Raw genomic sequence first — 17189 nt, 5'->3', positions numbered from 1 at the left:
ACACCCCTTGCTTTTCTACCTTGGGCCTTGTTAAACTGCCTTTGGTGGTGCTAGAAGGAGGAGTGGGTCTAATGATGGCAGGGAAAATCCAGATAGTTCCAAAGTCACAGCTGCTTGCTGTCATCTACCATTCATGCCCTAGCACTTGCCCTGAGCTAGGGAAATCCCAGAAAGGAAACATCCTGTCTTCCCTAGGGTCCAGCTGGAGCCCACCTTTTTCTAGCCTGACTCCAACAGCTCTCCATCAGCATCATGTTCACAGTAAATAATGACATATGCGCTCAATGAGCCGAGTTAGGCAGAGACTCATCAAAAGCCTCCCATCTCTTTCCCATTTCCTCTGGAAACCACAAGTATTCCCAGCAGGCTCTGGCACAGGTAGGTAGTGGGATGAGGACAGGAAAGGAGAGGAACAGGAACATTGGTTAAGGGAGGTTGAGGGCAGACTGGGAACAGACTCTCTAAAGAGTTTGTGTTAGCCCATTTTCCATTACTGTAACAAATACCTGAGATAATCTGCTTATAAAGAAAGGTTTATTTTGGCTCATGATTTCAGTGGTTTCAGTCCATGATCAACTGTCCCCATAGCTTTCTGGCCTGTGCTAAGGCTATTGTCACAGCAGGGGTGTGTGGCAAAGAAAAACTGCTCATTTCAAGGATGGGAAGTAAAAAACAGAGGAAGAGGGAGGGGCTGCGGTCCCAGTATCCCCTTCAAGTGCATGCACCCTATAACCTAAAGACTTCTCACTAGGCCCCACCTCCTAAAGGCTCCACCACTTCCTAATGGCATCAAAGCTGGGAACTGAATCTTTAACACACGTGCCTTTTGGGAACATTCCAGATCCAAACTACAGCAGAGTTTAAATATTACTCTCCAAGCAATGGGGAGCCGTCCACTCTATTCAACAGGGTAGATTCATCACGCCTATCCTTCAGGAAAACAACTGCTAGCACTGGGGAGGATAGGTTGGTAGGCAGGGCCCTGGTGGCAGGGCCTGAATCAGGGCAGAGTGTGAGAATAGAGAGGAAGCAGATTCCAGAGAAATCCAGGGAGTAGAAACCCCTGCGTTTACTGCACAGTTTGCATGTGGGAGAGGAGGAAGGCAGCATGTGAGGTCTAGGTGGGTGAACGGGAAATGTCCTTGTCCAGGACGGAGATTCTGGCAAAGGAGATTGTGGAGATGGTGGCTTGTCATAATAAAGGTGAGGTGGTCCTGGAGAGCCTGTCCAACAGCAGCAGTGTTTCCTAGTCAGGGAACTCAAGAGGGAAGGGGGTGCAGGAACAGGTCATCAGTACACTCCACTGAGAGCAGAAGCAAGAATATAAATACTAGTAACAACCTTGCAGTTCTGAAACATGTAACATGCAAGGCACTGTTCTGTGCACTTCACGTGTATGGACTTGTTTCATTCTCAGCACAATCTTTGGAGGTAGGTATTACCTTTAACCCCAAATACAGATGAGAAAACTGAGGCACAGACAGAGTTAAGTAACTGGCCTGAAGTCCTGTAGCATGCAAACCCTGAGGTGCTGGTACCTGCTCCTTTCTATTAACCTCTGTGCACATCCTGGCTTGAAGAGGGGTATTGTGGGAGGGACAATGAAAAGGCTGAGTCCTGGAGAAGACCCTGGGAAGACGTTGCTGAGGAAATGAGGGAATGAGTACGAAAACCAAGAAACTAGGAAGTCATGGAGGTGGGAATAATTTTAAGGGGACATTAATAGCACTCAGGGCTGCAACAGAGCCAAGGAGCGGGGTAAGCAGGAGGCCCATGGGTTGAAGTGCCTCCTATCAAGAGCAGCCCTTGGGACAATGAGGAAGAAGTTCTGATTGCAGGAAGCTGTGAATAGAATGAGGCTTGAGGAAGCAGGACTGTGTATGGTCACATCTCAGAGGAAGTCTATTATGAATGGGGAAGACAGAAATAGGGCAATTACTTGAGGGCAGAGCAGAATGGGGCAATGTATTTTTTTTTTTTTTAGAAGGGGTATCTTGAAGTGTTGGTAGTTTAAAGTAGAGAGACTGGGAGAAGAAAGAGCTAGGAGAGTCTTCTGAAGCAGGCAGGAGGTTTGGTGGGAAAGCAAAGAGGACATCTCACCCTCAGGTAGAGCTGAGTTCATAAGGGCCTAAGCCAGGCAGAAGCCGGGGACTTGAGGAAGGGAAGAGGGTGAGAGGAAGGAACGGGACTTGATAATCAACAGAATGCTTGGGGAGGGGTATGGAATGAGGTACTGAGGTTTCCAGCCTCTGAGCCAGAGTAGCATTCAGATAGGAGGCCTGGGGAGGGAATGTCTCCAAGTTTGCTGCTAACCTCTTTGAATGTGAGGCATCCAAGTAACCCACAGGTGGAGACCCTGGGTAGGCAGTGTGTATGAGGGCTGGGTCACAAGGGGAAAATTTGACCTCGATCCTGAGACTCAAAAGGAGTGGGCATGTTGTCCAGCGGGTGTGAGATGCAGGAAAGCGGTCTGAGGAAAAGATTCCAGGACAGACCCAAAAGGAGGAGTGTGTTTGCAAGGCCCCATCGCAGTGACTGGTTTTATTAATGACTACAATGATAATATATTTAAATATTTTATGAGCAATCCAGAGGTGAGTACAAACAGGGAAATCTCCAAGTTTGCAGATACATTTTTCTAGTCCTGAAATGCCAAAGTAACAGGGATGAATTACAGGAGGATCTTGCCAATAAGCAGAAAAATGGCAGATGAACTGCATGGTAGGTGACACACTTAGTAGCATCATCTAGACAGTACTGACCAGGAGGATAAGTCATGATCTCTCAGTTATGACTTGGAAAAGGAGCCTGTAGCATAGGGGCATGGGTCACTGCCCCCCTAGATTCAGAATCTTTAACCTAGAGTCTAGGAATCATCTCCTGGGATTGTGAGGCCCCAGAAATCAAATGTACCATGGAGAGATGGGCAGAGAGAACAGGAGATCCTGGGGGGGGGGGGGGGTTGGGCACCCAGTTCTGGAGCTCAGCCCAACATGTTATCCTAACACTGGGACTCTGAAGTCCTCCTCCCTATGCACCTATGTTCCCAACTTGCTGATGAAATTTACCCTTGACATGCAAATGATGGAAACACATTGGGGTGCTTTGGTTTGTGGTTTTTACCATCAGGTGACTCTGTGGCTGAGCATACTGATTCTTCTCAGCAAGGCTAGCGGACTGCAAGCCTTCAGAGGAAGGAAGGGGGTTATTCCCAGGGGTCCCCACCAGATGAGCAAGTGGGTCGCTAAGGCAGGCTTTTCCAGCAGAAGGATTTCAGGTCCTTTGCAAGCTGTTGGGGGCAGAACTGGAAATGATATGACCTTCACCATTCCCAGATTCAGTAAGTAGCTCCTTTCCAAGGCAGGGGCCTTGGTGGTCAGGTCCTGTCCCACCCTAACCTATTCCCAAACTGGAATCTCAAAATAAATCATGTGGCAAAACAGCCAAAGTCGATTTTCTATTTATTAAACAACTTGTTCAATGGAAAACTTTCCTGGGGCTCAAAGTGGTGGAGTATGCAGGGGAGGAGGACAGAAGAGGAGCTGGGGAGATGGCAGGTGGTACCTGTTAGTGCGAATGTGTCATAGCTTTGATTTCCTGCCCCCACCGCACCATTCCCTCTGACCTCAGCATTGGATTTTGTTTCCTCTCCTGGGCTGTAACTCCCAGGGTGCGGCCCTTCCCCCATACTCCTGCTGTCCCAAGCCCCAGATGTCCGTCCACATTCTGCACCCTCACCCTGAGTTCCTGATAGATACCTAAAATCTCTCGGGCGAGCCCTGCTCTTAGGTCCCCTCCCGTCCAAGTCTCCGAGCGTTCGGGTCTCGCCGCCCCGCCAGTTCTCGACATTGCTCCTAGAGCCCGGAGGGGCAGGACGCTCCGCACCCCGCTCTGCCGGGGACACCGAGGCTCCCCACTCACTCACTCCTCCCTGCCCGCAAGCCGGGGAGTCTCTGCAGCTGGTGCGGAGTGACACCGAGGGGACGGTCCTACTCTTCACCAGGTGCTCCCCTCTCCGCCCCTACACCCGCATCGGTTTCTGCCTCCCCCCGCCCCACCCCCCATTCCTGCTTCCCTTCTCTCTGGACAGGGCTCGGGCACCCAAGAGGGTCTGGGGGCGCCGCAGCCTGGCCCCCGCCCCGGCCGCAGCCCCGCTCCTCCCCACGCAGCCCCACTTGTGGCCCCGCCGGCAGCCGCGCAGGGACAGCTGCATTTCTCGCCGCCCGCCGCTAGGAAGCTGGCCTCGCCTCGCTTTCTCCGCCTCCCCGCGCCCAGCCGCGCCACCGCGCCGCCGAACCGGGCCCGCCGCCGCCGCCGCGAGATCGCCGCCCCTCCCCCTCCCGCCGCCGGCCGCCCCACCCGCCCGCCCGCGGGGAGCGGACGCGCGTGCGGTGCTCGGTAAGACCCTCCCTCGCTCCCGCCGCCTGCTGCCCGAGCCCGGGCGCGGACCCCGCCGGCGCCGCGCGCAATCCCGGCTGGGCGGCCCCACCTTCCCGGGACCCCTCGCCGAGGCGCTGCCGGGAGGGCCGGGCCGTCGCGAGTTTGATTCCCGATGCTGTCGCCAGGCTTCCCGGGAACCCGCGCCGCCCCAGCCGCGTGCGGCAGGCAGGTCCCTGCCCGCTTTCCCCACCCTCCCGAGCCCCCACCTCATCCCAGGCCCTGGGCGCAGGGGGCGTGTGGGCACTTAGGACTGGGAGCCGGGCGCGCGATTAGAGGGGTGGTCGCCGGCCGGCGCCTTGGGGAAGGGAAGCGAGGCCTCTCGGAGCCGGAGCCGCAGCCTCCTGAGTCCTCTCTCCCGCCGCTCCCCCTTTTGTGTGGACGCCCCTCCCCGCTTTGCCCTGGCCTGGGGGGCGCAGGCTGGGCGGGCGATGGCGGGCGGGGACCCAGGCTGGGAGCTGAACTCCTTTTAGGGGGAGGGGAGGCTCGCTTCCTGCCCACGCCAATGTCACAGGTCGGCTCAGCCTTTCTGGTCCCACCCCGTCCCCTGGGAGCTGCATCTCCCGGCTACTCGGCTAGGGAAAGTTCAGAACGTGCTGTCCCCGCCCCTCCGGCTCTAAGTGCCCGGGTGCTAAGCTTAGGGGCTTGATGTTTGCCTTTATTCCCTCTGTCTGTTCGTCATTTTCTCCTGTGCATGGTTGCCTCGCACCCAGCACTGGCTTGTCCGTTTCTTTTCCCCTTAAAACAGTTTCAGCTCCAGGAAATTTATACTGGAATTAATTTCTTGAGAATTTGTTTTAAAAGGAGGGAGGTCTTGGATTTTCCTTTTATTGGGGTGAGAATGGAGGTTGAAGGCTGAGTGTGAGTTTAGAAACGGGGTGATACTGGGTAGAAGATCATGTGTGTCCCTTAGCATCTCGGAGTGAGGGGAATAAACCTTTCCTTCTTTATATTGCAGCACCTGTCCCAGGAGCAAGGACTCCTGAAAGTATTCTGAGCCTCTTACCCCTTTTCTTTACACCTGATGGAGTTAGCTAGGCCTCCTTGTAAGTTGAGGGACACTGGGAGTTATTTTGGAGAGGAGGTCATCTCACCATGAGGTTTGGCTTCTGTGAAGTTGGAACCTTCACTTGAATGGGGGATGGCATCTCTGAGATAGAGACATGCTGCTGGGAGAAATCTGGCTAGGTTTCTAGGAAGCTGGAGAGCGTATGCAGCAGGCTTGGGTTTGAACCCTCCTGTCCACTTTCTGTGGCTGAAAGGAGCAGTAGACAAGGGATCAAGGTACATGCTTGAATAGAGACCTGGAATAGTGATATGACTGAAGGAAGGGAAATGGGGAGGAGGAGTTGGGGCCAGAGGTGGAGTCATGGGCTCTCTCTACACACACACATACAGGAACACAACTGTGTTCAATATCAGAGAGTTAACATACCCCCTTGGGTTTAGGACCCCCAAATAAGACCTAGAGTATGTGGTCTAGCCTAGGCCATTCAGAACAGATCCTTCCTTTGTGGCTGGTTACAGATCCTTCTTTGTGCTGGTCAGTGAATAATTGTAGGGAGTAAAGAGCAGAACTTTCTCTCTTTTGGTGATTCTGGGGTTTGAACTCAGTGCCTGATGTTTTCTAGCCAGTTGTTCTACCACTTGAGCCACCCCCCCAAGAACTGTTATGAGGTCTTTTCTCATGACCCTCCTATGCCACTTTGGGCTGGAGGCCATGGAGACCTGAAAGCTCTGGACCAGATCCCAGTTCTCTAGCTAGCTAGAGGACAGGGGCAGCTGAGGTGGCCCTTCTCTAGGGGCTGAGTTTGTTATCTGTGTGGTGGGGAGGCTCTGGAGACTGGGCTGGGACCAGTCTTTCTTAGAGAAAAACAAAAGGACTAGGATAGGAGTGGATATTCTGGGGTTTCAGCTGTGTTAGCAGCCAGTCCTTTTTGGAGCTCCTGCTTATCTTGGGGAAATGGGGTGGAGGGGCCTTAGAGGAGAATGCTAAGTGTGAAAGACTTCTCTTGAGGAGACCTGAGGAAGATTGTCCTATAACAGAATTTGGGTATTGTAGGTTCCTTCTATCCCTTGGGACTTCAGAAGGCAAGTGCAGGCTAGAGGAGCTGGCTGTCCCCACCCTCAGGGCAGCCCCAAGGATGCCTGGCCTGCCTTTCCTTTCTTCCCTGTAGTTCTCTGGACTCTGGGCTGCTGCACAGGTGTTGGTGGCATTTACACTTGCTAAGGATGGTCTGCCATGTATGACTTCACCTTGGTACTGAGAAGTCCTCCTTAGGCTCAAGTCACCTCTGATGTTCCAGAGCAGTATAAGAGACTCCTAACGACGTGGCTAAGGTTCTTATCTTTAAAACCAGCCATAAACAATTCTCATAAAATGTGACAATGGCATTTCTATTATGGCAGCACCAAGAATCTCTAAAAGTTCCAAAATTCCAACGCCACTGGCCTAACCCTCAGCCCCTAGGAAGCAGTCCAGCTCACAGGGATTTTTCTGTTTCTGGCATGTGGTACCACTCACACCTGTTTCTTCCTTCAGAGTTTCCTACAGTTGCTCTGCTCTAGCACTAAGTAACACAGCTGAGAGTTTTCTAGAGCCTCGGGCATAGGGATCATTTCTGACTGTACAAGGTGACCTGGAGCAGGTGGTACTTCTGGCTTGCCGGCTCCTATGCTTAAGGCAAGTAAGAGCCATAAGGGACCCTATGGAGACCCTAAAGGGCTGTGGTCCAGTAGTCCCTCACTTGGAACTTGTAAGACCTCTTGGTGGCATGCAAGAGTCCTGTGTGCCGTGATTGAGAATTCACCTTCCCCAAAAGCCAGGACTTGTCTGTCTGCTGCAACCCTGGTTGCCACAGGTTGGGGAGTTCTGGATGTTGGTTGCATTGGCTCACTTTGTTTCTCAGATCCCCTCTGCTTCCAGCCTCCCAGGAGCACCTCTGGCATACCATAACTCCTAATGATGTGGCTAACACGCTTATCTTTAAAACCAGTCATAAACAATAGGTGCACTGACAATGCTGGGAAACATCACCCCTTCTCATAAAACGTGACCATTGCATTTCTATTATGGCAGCATCAAGGGTCTTCAAGGAATTCTTTGTGGGATACCAAAGTTCCAACTCTGCTAGTGTAACCTGAACCCCCTAGGAAGCAATACAGTCATTTTGTAACCATTTCTACCAGGACTTCATGGTTTTTGTTTTGTTTTGTGGTGCTAGAGATTGAAGCTCCGCACATGATAAGCACATGCTCTACTACTGAGTACACCTCCAGCCCCACAGCTTAGTGGATCTGAAGTTAAACATCCCCAGATAGAATCCAAGCTCTCTATCTTACTCTAAGCCTCAGTGTCTCATGTTTAGAAGGGATCAAAAGAGATCTAATGTGTGTGCCAGGCAGAGAAAGTGTTCATTTGATAGAAGCTCTTGCTATTATTATTTCTACACATGTGTGTAGAAGTTCTGAAGCTCATTATTAAGGAGACCTTTGGTCAATACTGTAGAGCCGAGGCTAGCTTTGGAGAAAGGGGGTGGGGGAACTGTGAGCAGAGGAGACCAAACAGTGGAGGGTGAGGATATGTGGAGGTGACAATTAAGCATAGTAGGAGCAGAATGACAGCATTTGTAGTCCTGTCATGGAACCAACTCTTACCCTTCTCGGGGAAAGTTTGCCCAATAAGCCGGGGGAGAGGGTGTTGAATAGCTTTTTATAGCTTTTCATATTAATACTAGTGTTGGTTCAGAGGGACAGGTTAAGGGTGCTCTGCTAAAAGGCTGACAAGGCAGTGGCCAGGCAAGGCTGGAACAGGCCTGGAAAATTCCACTTAACACAGTCTGCTGAGAACCACTGGCCAAGCCTGACTAGATACTAAGGTCACCAAACAATGACCCTGCCCTCAAGAGGCCTCCAGTCCAGCCTTTTAGCAGAGCACAGTCCCCCTCACTCTGAGCCCCACCCCACCTCGGCAGGGGCCCCTCTGAGGATGTCTCCAAGGTATGAGCCTGCAGCCAGTCTTCTTGAACTCCAGGTCTAGCTCTGCCACTTTCTAGATACATGGTCTTGGGCAAGTAATTTAACTTCTTGGTATCTCTATGTCTGTTTCTTCACCTGAAAAAAAATGGATGTAATATCACACAGGTTCTTGTGAGGATTACACAAGCTTAGCCACACAGAGACTAAGGACACATGCAACCACAGCGAGTGATCTGACCTTTCAGAAAGTGTTGAGATTGTGGTTTTCCATGTATTCCTTCATAGGCAGCCCATGTGCACCTTCCACTGACTGCCTCACCCTGCCCCACCCTTACTAGGTGCCCTGCCACCCCTACATTTCATCACCCCTCTTGGTAGCCTAGAATTCCAGTCATCATGGCAAGTGTTGTGACAAGATGAAGTGCTGGGGCTTGTGGTGTAGCTCAGAGGAGAGTGCTTGCCAAGCATGTGTGAAGACCTGAGTTCCACTTCCATGAAACAACAACAAAACCTAAGATGAAACGCTGAAGAAGGGAACACTTTGCCAACCAGAAGAGCTGGCATATACAAGGCTTCCTAGAGGAGGGGACACTGAGCAGAGTGAGGATATAAAGGTGGCAGCTGTCTCCTGGGCTCTTGATCTGGCCCCAGAGGACGTTACTCTCCTTCTGTGTGAACTCTTAGAGCTGTGCTCAGCGTGTGAGTGTAAGGAGAGTCAGGGCTTGGGATTCTGCAAATGCCCTTCCCACAGTGAGGCAGGATCTGGACAATATGGTCAGTTTCCTCAATGTCTTTATGGGTTTTAAAAGTCAAGCAACACCGTCACCTCCTGTAATGCCTGCAATGGATGTAGTGGAGAAGTGACAGAAGTCTCATAAGGGTTGCCGCTCAGGATGCAGTGATTCATTCTTGTCTCCCCACACCTAGACATAGAACCAGAGGCAAATAAGTTTAAACTGTGGAGAAAGGCGTTAGATATGAGGAGTATGTTCCAGATAGGATGTGAGATGTAAGAAAAGTGACTCATAGGAGTGCAGAGGACTGGTCTCCCCAGAAGGGCTTTAGAAATGGGAACAAGTTTCATTTGTCTTTGTGGTTTAAGAGGTTTTTGCCTGATAGGCTGGGTGCTGTGGCTCATAATTCCAGGTACTTGGGAGGCAAAGATCAAGACCATTGAGGCTCAAGGGAAGTCTGGGCAAAAAGTTTTTGAGACTCCATCTCCACCAATGGCTGGGGACGGTGGTACTCACTTGTCATCTCAGCTACACTGGGAAGCACAAATAGGAGCATCCCAGTCCAGGCAGCCTGGGCATAAATCTTAAATATCAATGCTAAGGCACTGATGGCTCACGCCTATAACCCTAGCTACTCAGGAGGCAGAGATCAGGAGGATCACGGATCGAAGCCAGCCCCAGGCAAATAGTTCATGAGACCCTATCTTGAAAAAACCCTTCACAAACAATGGCTGGTGAAATGACTCAACTTGTAGTCCCTGAGTTCAAATCCCAGTACCACGGAAAAAAAATGCAAAATGAGCTGGTGGAGTGGCTCAAGTGGTAGAGTGCCTGCCTAGCAAACAGCAGACCCTGAGTTCAATCCCCAATACTGCTAAAAAAAAAAGAAAAAAAAATTAAAAAAAACTATGTCTGGAGACAGGAAGATGAGGTAGAGCCAGTTGGAGTTGGTGGGTTGTCTCATTCACCCTGTTGGCCCAGCACCTGGAAGAGCTTTGGGTGATATTCAGGGAATTCAGTAAGCTGTTAAATAAATGAGCGAACAGCAAGTAATTTCTCTTCAGCCGTGTACTTGGTGGGCCAATGCACTTGTCCTTCTTCCTCTGTTTTGCTTAAACCAACAGTACATCATTTCAGAATGCCCCATCACCCAGCAATAGGGACAGGGGCTCATAGTTATGCTGAGAGGCAAGGTTGACAAAACACAGTTGAGGACCCTTCCCAAGTTTACAGTTCTTTGAAAAGATCATCAAGAGCTGATTTATTTATTTATTTATTTATATTGGTTTTGGCTGCATTGGGGTTTGAACTCAGGGTCTCCCATTTGCTAGGCAGGCACTTTTACCTTGAGCCACTCTTATCTCAAGTCACTCTGCCAGCCCTGATGATTTATTTATATTGTCATTTCCTTTCTTTTTTTTTTCCCAAGATAAAAGTAAAAGTCTTTGAAAATAAAAAAAAAGTAAAATTCTCCAAAATGTAGGGAAAACATAATGTACCAATCTCAGTTGATTCAACATGATGGCTGCAAAGCTCTCAGAAGAAAACAAGCTTGCTTTCAGAAGGGACTCTGATTAAGAATGAATCTATCTGGGCATGGTGGTATACTTCTATAATCCCTGTATTCAGGAGGCTGGGGCAGGAGGATTGTGAGCTCCAGGCCAGCCTGGGCTTTATAGCGAGACCCCCATCTCAAAAATAAAAAAAGTGAACCAGGGGCTGGAAATGTAGTTCAGGGGTAGATTGCTTGTCTGGCATGTGTGGAGGCCCTGGGTTTGATCCCCAGCACCACACACACACACACACACAAATTAAAATTTAAAAAGAACATATGCTGGACAATGAATTTAAAATATTGAATGGCAGATGCTAGCTCCTGGGATGGATTTCAGTTGACTTGTACAAATTAAAGAGAAGCAGCAGAAAACTCCATGGCAAGAGCTCTTGCTTCCTCTCTACCACCACTGAAAAAGCACTCCATTCCAGGAGGGTGCCTGCAGAGCTTTGTTTCTTCCCCAAGCTGGATTTGGTGCTCTGCTGAGAGAAGATACTTTGTGCTGTGTAGGGTGATCAGGCTCAGGAAATAATTTCACTTTGTTCAAGTCCGAGTTAGTTTCGGTTTCAGGCTGTACCAGGAGCTTGGGAGCTGATGAGAGCCAGGGGAGGGGCTAGCTGGGAGGGATTTTCACCATTGACTGTGTCTACAAGTGGCAAGGTGGGTGGACAAGGGCAAATGAAAATATCAGATGTGCATAGGACAGAACCCACACAGTTACAAAACTACTGGGCCACAGGCTAGGAGGGCATAGGGAAGTCTTAACACACACATACCTGGATGAGGTGTATTTTCCACCAGCAAGTGTAGAAAGCAAACTAAGCATGTTACATGGTCAAATATATCTTATGTTGGCATCCTTAAGACTAGCCCCTTCAACAGGGCATAGTGGCACGTCCCTGTAATCCCAGCACTCAGGAGGCTGAGCAGGAGGATAGTGAGTCCCAGGCCAGCAAGACACTGTCTCTAAAAAAAACAAACCAAAACAAAACAAGAAACCCAAGGAAACAAACTAGTCCCTGTTGTGCAGTATTTTCTTGCATTTGACTTTCCTTAAAAAAAAAAAAAGAAAAAAAGTCAAATGAAACCTTGAGAACTGTTAGTTTTGCAAACTTGAAGACCTTTGTGTATTGATGCATCCCTCTAAGAACTTGAAGTTGTCATTTTTCCTGAGACGGTTTGGGGCCAGTCTGGTTGCTTCATAAGGCATCATTACCTCCAGAAAATCAGCGGTTTTCCTCCTCTGGCTGGTTGGTTCTGGGGGAGGCATTTACAGAGCACCACTGCATTTGATTTCTCAAAGTCATAAGTTCATTTTAGTTCTAAAAGAGAAAATCCCTGAATTTTAAAGCCAGAAAGGATTTTGAAGACTACTCAGTCATCTCCTGGAGGATACTGGTAGTCAAGTACCGTGAAAGGACAGATGGTATGTTATTAAGAACACTGAATCAGACTGCCTGTGTTAAGGGCTGGCAGAGTGGCTCAAGAGGTAGAGCTCCTGCCTAGCAAGCATGAGACCCTAGGTTCAAACCCCAGTACAACACACACACACACACACACACACACACACACACACACACACACACACACACACACACACAGCAGACTGCCTGTGCTTGACTCCAACCTCTGCTAGTCTATGCTGTGTTTTGAGAGCCAAGTTACTCAATCTGTATGAGTTTCACTAATCCATATGATGGAAGTAAAAATACTGTTAATGAGAATCAAATATTTATTAAGCTGTTGGTATAAGGGCTTATTGTAAGTTCTCAATAAATGTTAGCTGCTATTATTATTATTGTTATTATTATTTTATTATTTCATGAAACCACACAGCTACTCAGTGGGAAAGCCAGGGCTACCATGCTGAACTCTTTCTTACTCCTAGTTCTTTCCAGCATGGCCATAAGATGATTTCCTCGCAGTCTTGAAATACGTGAAGAGCCTTATGAAAGAATTTGGGCAGAAGACTTGTAGTGAATGTTCATCACAGACCCAGAAGGAGTGGGACTTGTCCTCTTTGCTAGATATAGGTAGACTTTGAACACGAAAGCGTGTGATTACCAAATAATTTGTTCTCACATGCATCATTTACTAGCAGTTAGAGGTTTGCTAAATGCCAGATTCATTGCCTCTGCTGGAAAGTTTTGAGTGTTTCTAGATGTTTTTGTTTTCCCAAATTGGAAGCATCTATTGCAATGAGTAGAGGTGGCAAAACAGCCTTTGAGTGTAATGGAAATATTCCTGTAGCTTGTCTGCTCTCTATCAAGGGTGAAGACAGTGCAGATGTTTTTAAAAATATATGGGCTTGGCAGAAGTCGACACATCTCAGGCCATGCCTACACAAATGCTTTCCCAAATGATTTGCACTGACCTTTTGCAAAATCGCTGACAGCCTAGGAGCCTCCCAAGGGAGACATTTCAGTCAGAAACATGGACGCACCATGGATCCCTGGCCCTGAGTGGTCTTTGACACCTTTGGTGGGGTGGCACCCTCTCCCTACGGATACTTTGGAGCACTTTCTTGGAATATGAAAAAGAATGGCAATTGATTTTGTTTGGCAAGTCCTGCATCATTCCCTGGAGGTGTTGCCTTTCTCTAGGGAGTTCAGAGTCAAAATTTGCATTTGATGCTGATCCAGGGGACTTCTTAAATTTGCATGCCTGAAGGAGGGAGCATGTTAAAGCATGAAATTTCTGAGTATGCAAATTAGAATCCTTGGCCAGAGCGCCAGTCTCAGTTCTGCCATGCTGTGGACTGTGTCATCCTAAGCAAGTCATTTAACTTTTTAGCTTGTACTTTTTTTGAGGCTAAGCTATTATTTTATCACACAACACAACTGGCTATGGAACCCATCTGTTAAACAGAGCTGGAAATAATCCCTACCACACAGGATTGTTGTGGTGGTCTAATCATAATAACTAACATTTATTGCATGTTTACTGTATACCTGTGACCTTTCTAAGCATGTAGGAAGATTAATGTATTTAATCAACCCTATGGGACATAGTATTATCTCTACTTTACATAGAGGAGACAGACAGAAGTTTACTTGCTCAACATCACACTGCCAGGTAGTCGAGGAGATGAAGTCTGAAGTTAAAAAGCTGAGCATCTTGGTCTGTACATGAGTTTGTCCCAGTGCTTTATAACATAGCAGTATTGTGATTCTGCCTTGACTCTTAGTCTTCTTTGACACGCTGAGAGGGATAAACTGAGCCTCAAGGCAGATTAAGTGTACAGATCATAGTGCTGGAAAGAATGAGGAGACAGAGCAATGAGAGCTTGTTTTGGAGTTCTGGGGAAACAGCTGTTTCTAAGTTTGGGACAGGGACAGAGGACATTTTCTGGATGGATTTTTACCATTTGCTGAGAGGGGTTGCACACCTCTGGATTTAAGAGCCATGTGTTGCCTTCCCTTCCTCTCATATTTTATTTGAAAACCTATGGTTAAACTACCACTGGTCCCAGATGTGGTGGCCATAGGAACTTAGCAAACTGTCAAGGACAGTTAATTTTGTTTGCTTGTTTTCTGAGACAGGGTCTTGATATATAATCCAGGTTGGCTTTGCTTGAGATCATCCACCTTACCCTCTCGACTGCTGGGATCACAAGTGTATGTCACCATGCCTGTCAATAGTGAATTCTTGAACATGGAAGGAAAGGTGAAGGGTGTGATGTGTAGTGCAGTTTCTGTTAAGTGCATGTGGGGATGAGCCTCAGGGAAGCTTGTGTTTAGTGGACAGAGGACTGGGGATTTGGGTGACTTCCCTTTTTCTCAGGAATTGATTTAATAAGAGAATGAATCATCCTATTAGTTTTCATCCTAGAAAAGAAAAAAGAAAGGAGTGTTTGACTGAAGTCAGAAGCCTTCTGTGTTGATCTCCTAAGCAAGCACCAGGGTAAGATCCCTCCAGAGGCTTTTGGAAGAGCTCCCAGCTTCCTGTCCTTGCCATCTTCATCCCTCTTATTCTGGTGAGGTTCTGGAACCATATTTCTTGAAGGGAAACAAATAGGCAGTATGTCATTAAAGGTATACTTATGGCAGCTGGGTGTGGTGGCACGCACTGTAATCCCAGCACTTGAGAGGCAGAGGTAGAAGGATGAAATTTGAAGCCAGCCTGGGCTACATCGTGAGACCCTGTGTCCAAAAAAAAGGTGGGGTGATTAGGGGTATAGCTTATGGCAGATCACTTGCCTAGCATGTGCAAAGCCCAGCAGTGGCCCCCACCCTAAAAAAGTATACAGATGGTGAAATTAATGCACAGCAACAATCATTTTGAAGACATTAGCATAAAAATTCACTTCATAAAACTAAACAATGAGGAAATAGTTTTGAGACACTTATACCCTGTGAAAGCAGTAGAGTCCTCTCTGGGCTACTGACTGGTCTCTTGGGATACTTTTGGGGACATCTAGTTGTCTCCTAGGACTCCAGCTGTGAGCCTTCCAAGTGTCAGTACTCCCAGCCTGGCCAGCCCTTCCCTAGAGAGCATATCCTTTGCTGAGCTACTCTTTATGAACTTTCTGTGGATCAATGACCTTACTGTGGATTCTGGGTTGAGGTCCCCAGGAGAATGTGAATAGTGTCAAAGAGGGAGGGGGCACTTGAGAACCCTCAGATGTTTAGGAACACTGATAGGGTGCTCATATTTTCAGTCTTTGGCTTCTGGTCACACATTTCCCCAAGTGCTTGCTGTTCTTGACAGTGTCCCTCTGTCCCCATTTGTCTTGGTTTCCTTCCTGTCCCCAGCAATCAGCAGCAGCTACTGTTACTAGCCCCTCTTTGGAAAAGGGCTTACTCTGGACCAAATACTTTACTTAATGTAATTTATTTATGCCAGCCCTGTGGTCCAGGGATTGTCTTTTTGGATGTAAGAACTGAGGCTGAGGGTAAAGGAACTTGTCCAAGTAACATACCCCCTTCAGGGATGGAATTGTTCTGTTTGTTTTTGTTTTAACCTTTTACTGTGATAAATTTCAAACATACACAAAAGTAGAGAGACTAAGATAGGAAGTTCCCTTGTGTCTATCGCCAGTCTTCTCTAGTGCTTAAGAAACCCTGGCAGGTAGCTTTGGGTGAGTTAGGAGACCGTGCCTTCCTCCAGGGTCTACAGTCTGGTAAGCAGAGTGTGTGCTGGATTCCAGCTCTGTTTGCCCTACGGGATGAGCATCTGGTGTAGTGAACAGCCTGTGTAACTGTATACAGCGACCTTGCCTGCCTCCTTTCTCTCTTCTTAACCAACTTTTAGCATGAAAAAAAGGAGACTTAGCCAGACACCTGATGGAGAGATGATTTGTCTGGTCCTTGGCTATTTGGGGTGGGGTGCGGGGAGTCTCATAAACTGAGGACTTATTATATAGCTAAAATTCAGCAGGGAGGTCATTCCCAGAGGAAATTACTTCTGCTGCAGAGGAGGGTGGGGACAGAAAAGCTGTGTCTTTTCTACTCCTGTTTTCTACAGCCTTCTGCTCTCTCCATGACTTCTCCTCCCAGTGACTCCCCCTCCCTTCTGTGCCCAGGGCAAGAGAAGCACTAGTCTGTGACTAAGAGGTTGGCAGAGGGGAGTAGGTGGAGCCCAGGGTACAAAAACCTGGTGTGAACTCACTCTTGGCTGCCACCCTTGCAGAGTCTCTGGGACACATTGTCTTGGCCTACTGGTGGCTTAGCTCATCTCAGGCCTCCAGTTAGTCAGGAGCTGTGTGGGAGCTTTGCTTTTGCACCTGTAGAACTGTGTCTTTTTGTCCCAAGTGGGGCCTGTAGATCACCAAATGGGAAACTTCTTCAGGGTAGCTACTGGATCGTTTTGTTAACTACTGTGCTCTTGGTTGTACTTGTCACAGAGCCTGGCATTGGTGCTCCAAAATTTGTTAAACAGATGAACAACTGGATGCAGAATTCCACAAACCAGAGTGATGTGCTGAAGGGCCCAGGTTGAATACTTTTTGTGCCTCAGTCAGGACAGACTAGACCATGCTGCAGGGATAACCATACCTTGACAACCAATGACTTGACACAGTCTGTTTTTTGCTCATGGAAAGTTTGATGTGACTTAGGCAGTCCTCTTCCATCTGTGACCATGCTGTCTGGAATCTGGAACCTTCAAAGTGATTGCAAGAGGGGAAGAGAGAGGTGCCAGAACCTGTTATTTCCATTCTTCCCCTTTTTTTTTTTTTTTAATTGAGATAGGGACTTGCTATGTAGCCTAGGCTGAGCTGAAACTCATTATGTAGTCCCAGCTGGCCTTCAACTCACTATCTTCCTGCCTCGGCCTCCTGAGTTCTGGGATTATGAATGTTCACCACCATGTCCAGGTTGTTACTTCCATTCTCACTTTGTTGACCAGAGCTGGTCACGTGGTATGGGCCTCCATGTAAGGAAGGCTGGTTGAGGTAGAGGAGCAGAGGGCTATCTTTCATGGTTCCACAGGAGAGGCTTTTATATTCTTTCTTGTCATTGGTGTTAGTCCACTGGAATGCCTCT

General features: G+C 48.4%; 1 protein-coding gene across 4 annotated transcripts in view; it reads left to right on the top strand.

Annotated features, from left to right (window-relative positions):
• The first annotated feature begins 3708 nt into the window (after positions 1–3708).
• Positions 3709–17189, top strand: part of Cuedc1 (CUE domain containing 1) — an 84386-nt gene continuing 70905 nt past the window's right edge. For 3 of the 4 annotated variants that reach the window (XM_074046144.1, XM_074046145.1, XM_074046148.1), the window contains exon 1: positions 4332–4398. The gene's annotated coding sequence lies outside the window, so the exon portion shown is untranslated. Of the gene's footprint in view, positions 4004–4331; positions 4399–17189 lie in introns of those variants that run through there. The other variant, XM_020180560.2, reaches the window with a different exon arrangement.

The sequence above is a fragment of the Castor canadensis genome, chromosome 11 (genome assembly GCF_047511655.1).
Source record: "Castor canadensis chromosome 11, mCasCan1.hap1v2, whole genome shotgun sequence".
Taxonomy (NCBI): Eukaryota; Metazoa; Chordata; class Mammalia; order Rodentia; family Castoridae; genus Castor; species Castor canadensis.
This window is presented reverse-complemented; position numbering and strand designations above follow the sequence as displayed.